Source organism: Phalaenopsis equestris, unplaced genomic scaffold (assembly GCF_001263595.1).
Source record: "Phalaenopsis equestris unplaced genomic scaffold, ASM126359v1 Scaffold000002, whole genome shotgun sequence".
Lineage (NCBI taxonomy): Eukaryota > Viridiplantae > Streptophyta > Magnoliopsida > Asparagales > Orchidaceae > Phalaenopsis > Phalaenopsis equestris.
The window spans coordinates 2640977-2647826 of NW_018164444.1; positions in this window are offsets into that span (position 1 = coordinate 2640977).

A 6850-nucleotide genomic window follows, 5' to 3' on the forward strand; every position below is an offset into this window, starting at 1 on the left:
CATTGGATTACATTTAATAACTTGATTTTTAGGATTAAATCAAGCTAAAGTTTTAGACAAATTGTTTGAGATTCAATTCTCAATGGCTTAGGCCTTATGTAAATTTATATTTCTTGAGATTTGAGTTACAAACAAGTCAAGTCATTATGAATCAACAACTTCCTAAACCAGCTTCATGTAATAATGGTATAGAAAATAAAAGTTTCAATTTGGTCGGTTCGAAGAAAGCAACTGTCTTGAAGGTTTCGGTTCAAGGAGGTGAGTGTCCCACTCAAAGCAAAGAAATGTACTATACAGGAGAACGATGACGCGGACCATAGAAGGAGGAGGAGGAGGAGGAGGAGGAGGAGGTGTCTAGCGTTTCTCTTACTAGATATTTGATGTCATTTGCAGATGTTGATGCCAAGGACTTTATGTCTGAAGAAGAAGAGGAGCATCATTTGTAGGAGGAGGGAAATAAGTGACTCATATGCGGGAGACAATGGCAAACTGAGCGTGAGTCATGGCACGTCGAAACTGAAGGTGGAAGTGCTCGTGTGTTTGAAAGGTGAAGTCAACATAGAGCGGGGAGGGAAGAAGAGGAGAATCGAGACACGGTGTGTTTGTGTACAGATAAGGAGAGGCCTCGTGCGGGAAGAGACGTCTCTCATGAAGGAAGCAGCATGGTAGTGCCCTAGCATGCAGGGAGCACTGTCTCAAGCCAAACTAAAGAGAAGGAAAGGGTGAGCCGCTCGTGCATAAGGGAGAAGAGGAGACGTGTGCGTAGGCTAGGTAAGCCGAACTAAACATTTTCAAGATATGTTAGGGTAAGGGTGGACTCAGGTAAGATTAAATTTAGATTTTTACTTATATGGAATGACAATTTGGACTTTTGCCTCTCCTGAAATATCAACTTTGCCCCTTCTCAAATATTATTTGCTCTTCATTGTCTTGACTCCTCCCACATTGGGTCCAGAGGGGCAGTTCACTCCCCTTAGAAAAGTGGCTGGTTTTCCCGTGCTAGGGTTTAAGATTATTTTTATTTCTATCTGTATTAATTGAATTATATTTAAAGAGTTAATATGTTTTTTTAATCAAAATCATAAAACATGAAGGATATGTTGTTTGGAATCAGGAAATAATTAATAATAATGAATGAGGAGGTAAACGAGTGTTGTTATAATTTATTTATATCGAGCTTTATTATATAAAATGTTTGATTTTATTAAATATTTCAGAAATTTGGAAGAATTAAATTTATGTATATGTATGCAAGATTCTGAAGGAATTGTTAACTTTGCAATAAGAGGAATTGAGATAAATTTTAATTTTGCATCTAATTTATGTTGATTAAATACTTAATTATAGGATAATGTCAATTTTAAGATATATTTAAGGTTTTGGATTAGAAGATTAATGTGAGTAACTATATTTTGATATTTTAGTAGTATTCATTATTTTTAAATGTATTCCTAATTTTATTTATGCCCTATTCCAGTGTGATTTAGGTTAAAATAGATTATTCATATTGTTAGAGAGAATGCATGTTAAATTGTTAAACAATGATTTTCTTAAGAACATGTCATATTATAACGCAACCATTAGATTCTAGTAGATGTGCATATATCAGATTATTTCATGACTTTTAGATTCTAGTAGATGTACATTTATTTGGTGGATAAATATAAGGTGTCTCATAAGAGAATAATATATGCTATGAAGAATCAAATAAAAATATTATATACATTAATGATTGTATGTGCATGCTAAGAAAAAGAGTTCAGCTCATTATGGTACTGAATAGAACAAAATTAGGAAAAAATTATAGAGCCACGACACACTAAGAAAATTACTATGAAAAGGATAAAATACATATTGCATCACTCACATCTTCTCTTTACATCACTGAAACTTACAAGAATAATGCTCCAAATTCTTTATTGATCCCACAAGAGAAATCACACTCTTTAAAATCCACCTCTCGAGCTTCATTGTTCCACATCAAAGCCGCCTTCAAGAGTTCACATCACACATACAACTCTAAGTTGTTGTTCTGAGTCAAGGGATTTAACTCCATCATAGAGAAACCGTTTCGAGAAATAACCACACCAATATTCGAAGTAATTATTTTAAGTACGCAATAGTGCAGTCTCCATATTCAACAATCTCTCACTTTTAGGCTGATAAGACCTAACACTTGTCCTCTATATATATACCATTTTCATAGTCACATGCCATAGTGTGGCTCATCTCCAGTCTCAACCCTCCTGGACTTCATCTGAAGCTAAACATAACTCCAATTATTTGATATTCATCACCTTAGTCAACATATTTGCTTGGTCTTGAGTTGTGATGTATCTTTTCCAAGAGCAACAACTCATCTTCTAGAAGGTATGAATGAAATGATGCCTCAACTGAATATGCTTTGCATCGCATGAAAAGTTACATTTTTTGTAAGATGAATAAAACATATATTGTCACTATGAAGCTTTTCAAAACATGCTTCTTGCCCAATTTTGCCATAAAGCCATGTAGCCAAATCATTGCAATACTAGCCTCAGTGATAGTAATGTATTCGACTTCCATAGTTGAAAGTGCAACAATCTTCTACATCATGGAAACTCAACTCATTGTTTTGTTTATCAAAGTGATGATATATATTGTTGCACTTCTTCTACCAACCAAATCTTGTTTTAGATATGAATTTACAAATCTTTGTAAATTGATCCCTACACTTCTAAAGTAGAATGTTTTGTTGACTTTCCCTTAAATACCTAAGAATCTGCTTCACCGCCTCTTAATGACACTTGCCTGAACTGCCCATATACCCACTGACCACTACCATTACATACGGAATATTTGATCTCATGTAAATCATAGCATATATCTAACTTTCAACTACTTAAGCATGCATAGTTCTTCTCATTTATGCTTGCTCAACTTCAAATTTAGGCGATAGTTTCTTAGGTTAGTATAAATAGGGGGGGGGGGGGGGGGGGCTTGTTTTTCCTCACTCATGTTGAACCTTTAAAGGATATTATCAACATCTATGTGTGAGACAACTTCATTGTACCTTCACTTCTATCCCTAATGATTCTCAGCCTGAGGATCTTCTTGGTTAGACTTGAATTTCTTATCTTAATTTACTTGATAATTCTCATTCAAGTTCCCGAGTCCTCCATATTAGCTCCTGTAATCAGCAAGCTATCCACATACAAAAGAAGTAAGATACAATAATTTCCAAAATTATTGATGAAATAATAGTAGTCTGTCTAGCACTTCATATACCCAATGTCTCACATGAACCTGTCAAACTTCATATATCATTATCCCAAGACATTTTTTAAGCCATAGGGGCTTTTCTTCAACCTGTCGACCAAATTTTCTTCTTCTAAAACCTCATAACCTTATGGTTGCATCATGTACAGTTCTTCTTTGAGATCTTCATATAAAAAGGCTATCTTTATATCTATCTTCTTTAGATGTAGTTCTTGCTCTACTATTAAAATTAACACAACTTTAATAGTTATCATCTTCACTATAAGAGAAAAGATCTCAGTGTATCCTTCTCCTTCGTTATGTTAAAGCCTCTTTCAACAATAACTCTTGCCTTGTAGCATCATTCATTTGTAGAGCCACTTATTATATAGTGCTCTTTTGTCAATTAGTAATATCATCAAATATCAAGTTTGATTTGACATCAGTGACTGCATCTAATCATTCATAGCAAACTCCCACTCTTTCAGTTCTTCAAGTAGAGTGGCATCTTCATAGTACTCTAGTTCAACCCTATCAATTAGCAATAAATAATGTAAAAAAGAAGAATATCTCTTTGTCAATCTCAAGGTTCTGTCGGACCTCATGACTTTAGTAGAAGGTAATTGAGGAATTTTATGTGCTTCATCTGATTAATTACTTTTGTTATGTCCATCCTCCCGATCACCATTGTCTTCTATATCAACATATTAAGACTTTTTAGAAATGACGGCTTAAAACTTTTGAGTTATGCTCCAGTTTTTAGACATTTATATTTTCATTGAACGTGACATCATGATCATGATGAACTTCTTATTTTTGGCAATACTCCTAGAATTTGAACCCAAATTCATCTGAGTCATACTCAATGAGAGTGTGCTTGACAAATTTCAAGTCAAGTTTATTCCTATACCCTACATCAACAAGTGCAAATGCAAAACAACCAAATACCTTCAACTAAAATAGATTTGCCTCTTTATCACTTCAGGATATTTCAAGTAAGTATACCTTAAAAAATATTGGCAGATCATAATTTATTAGATAAATTGTAGTGTTAACTGCTTCTATCTAGAATTACTTTAGTAAGCCTGCATGCAACCTCATACTCTTGACATGCTTAGTGATGATTATATTCATACCCTTAGCCATATTATTCTACCATGGTCTCTTGGAACAATAAACTCATGCCATATCCCTTCTACAACACAAAAGTTCTTGAACATCTGATCATGATACCTGCCCCCATTATATGATCTAAGACACTTTAGCATCAAATCTGTGCTAATTTCTACCATGGACTTCCACTTCTTAGACACTTCAAATACATCATTGTTCTATGAATATTGTGTATATATAAAGCATAATAATGTTTCTTTCTCCAAAAGTGATACCACTTTTTGGGATGGAAAATCTCCAAAAGTGATACCATGGGCTTTGATTAATTTCCAAACAAAACCATGTCATGAAAAATAGAATCTCACCGATTCAAGAATTATAGAATAAAATATTGAAAAAAATACACAACAAAATAATTATAAAAAAAATACACCAAGATTTAACATGGAAAAATTTTAGAAATGGAAAAAATCATAGAGCCATACCACACCAAAAATCCACTATGGAAAGGAGAAAGTACAAATTACACCACTTAAACATTCTCTACACCATTGGAATCTAAATCTTTTTTTGACCCCTTAAAAGAAACTGCATGTTTTGAAAACCACCTCTCAAACTTCACCGCTCCACAGTAAAGCCTTTGAGAGTTCATCGTGTGCATACACCTCTAAGTCATCGTTCTAAATCAAAGGATTTAACTCCTATAATAGAGATAACATCTCATAGTGTAACCATGTTGACACCCAACATAATTATTTCTCGTCACTGTAGAATCAAAGGAATTGAAGAAAATGCAGCATAGCTATGCCCGGTTTCAACATAGTTACACCGCTCAGTATAGTGATGGCGTTATTGAAATAAGTACGCCATAGTGTGGTTTCCACACTCAACACATTTATATGTTTTTCTATCACTTCAGAAAATTATGAAATTTATATTATTAATTAATATGTTGATGAGAGGGCATTGGCTAAGGGAGAGTAGGCCTTCCATAAACTCAAATAAATGAAATTGATTAATAACTAATGTGTTGATACCAAACAATTGTGTAGTTCAGATTACTAACCAAAATATTGACAGCAAAATATCAGTCAAGAATGAGCAGATACATTTTCTTCAAATAATAGTAGAAATAATTTAAACTCCATTGTGTTGATGGAGTATACATCTACTATGTGTGTGTTAGGTTATGTTTAGATGGTGCTCGGAGACAGATGTAGAAGTAAAGAATAAGAAGTATTTTAAGTATTAAAAGATTGCCTCTTGAAAAGTAAAGTAAAAGTTAATGCATATAGAATCATAAATTATTTATTTGAGCAAGTATTATGAATATATTATTTAGATTATTATATGATTTTACTATAATGTGATAGAAACAATCAATATACATATTGTCGTCTTTTCCTTATGTTGCTATAGTTTAAAAGTCTGGTTATACTATTAGGTTATCTTGAATAATTCATTATGTTGTTTTAACAAGTTTTAGGATTAAACTTTTGACTAGAAGATGACTATTAGAAGAGAGAATGTGTAAGGAATGCAAGGTAAGCAGGCAAAAATGTAAACTTATTATCTATTAATTAAATAACTTTATTTAGTGAAACTTTAATTTTTATTTGGATTCTAAACTGCCGATAACGTAAAATGAGAGTAAAAAATTTTAATTCACTATTCGATCATTTGTTTCTGCCCTCGTAATTCCAAGTCTCTAGACCAGGTTATGACAATTCAAATTTGAATAATGACCTAATTAACTTAGCCTTATGCTTTCATTCTCATATTTTATATATTTTTTATTCTAATTTGTTCATGATTTCACACCACTGAGAAAAGAGCTAAAATAAGAAGAGCTTTTTGAACTAAAAATAGGGAAGAAATGCTGAAAAAAGAGCTTCTTTACTATGTGAGGGTCCTCCCCCTCATACTATAGTTACCACTCTTATTCATGGTCGGTAGGTTTATGCATTACCAACAAATTACATTGCATTTTAATCCTTAGAGATCCCCCATCAACATCTCTTTTCTTCTTCAAGCAGAAATGTTTTAATTAATAATATCCAGCTCCCATGTATGAATAATCATTCCACATCAAATATCTTTCATTAAGATTCAAGTACTTGACGGTGCTTCGTTGATCAACTCGGCCATGGGTCAAGTTGATCTCACGGGGAGTTCGATCAACTCAACCATGTGGTCAGTTAAGCTTCATTGGCAAGCTTCGAGCTGTCTCAATCCGATCGAGTAATTGTGCGTTGATGACAAAAGACATGCTATTGGCCATAATTTTCCAATTGAGTTGGTCGGTCAAACAAATCTCGGTGGCTCAATGAACTGTCTCCCTCATGTTTCGTACTCATTCTCAGCTAGGGCTGTCAAAACGGCTCGTTGTTCTCGAACAACTCGTGTTCGGCTCGTTAAGAAGCTCGTGTTCGGCTCGTTAATTTCTTTCGATAAGTTAACGAGCCTCGTTTTGGCTCGAAATACTACTCATCAAGTTTAT